Raw genomic sequence first — 350 nt, 5'->3', positions numbered from 1 at the left:
CCCAGGACGCCCCGCCCCCCGGCCGCCCGGCCCGCGCCCCACAAACCCTCCCGGCTCCGCCGCTGCTGCTGCTCGGTCACCTCCCGGCGCGCGGACTACAGAGCCCGGTGCATTGTGGGAATTCGAGCCCAAAGCTGGGCGGACGCTGACCCCTGGTGGGCGCAGTTCCAAAGGGCGCCCCGGGGCTCGGCGTGGGGGCGCTCGCAGCAGCAGTGGGAGTTGCAGCCCAGAGGGAAGGCCAACCACCCAGGGCCACCCCAGCGAGCTGGTGTCTGTTGCATATCGCTCTTAGTAAAATGTCAGAATAAACCCAGATGCTCTAAAAGTCCCTGAGGCCCCCCCCCCACCAG

This window comes from Ailuropoda melanoleuca, chromosome 5 (assembly GCF_002007445.2).
Source record: "Ailuropoda melanoleuca isolate Jingjing chromosome 5, ASM200744v2, whole genome shotgun sequence".
Taxonomy (NCBI): domain Eukaryota; kingdom Metazoa; phylum Chordata; class Mammalia; order Carnivora; family Ursidae; genus Ailuropoda; species Ailuropoda melanoleuca.
The sequence above is the reverse complement of the archived record's forward strand: the minus strand, read 5'-3'. Positions refer to the sequence as shown.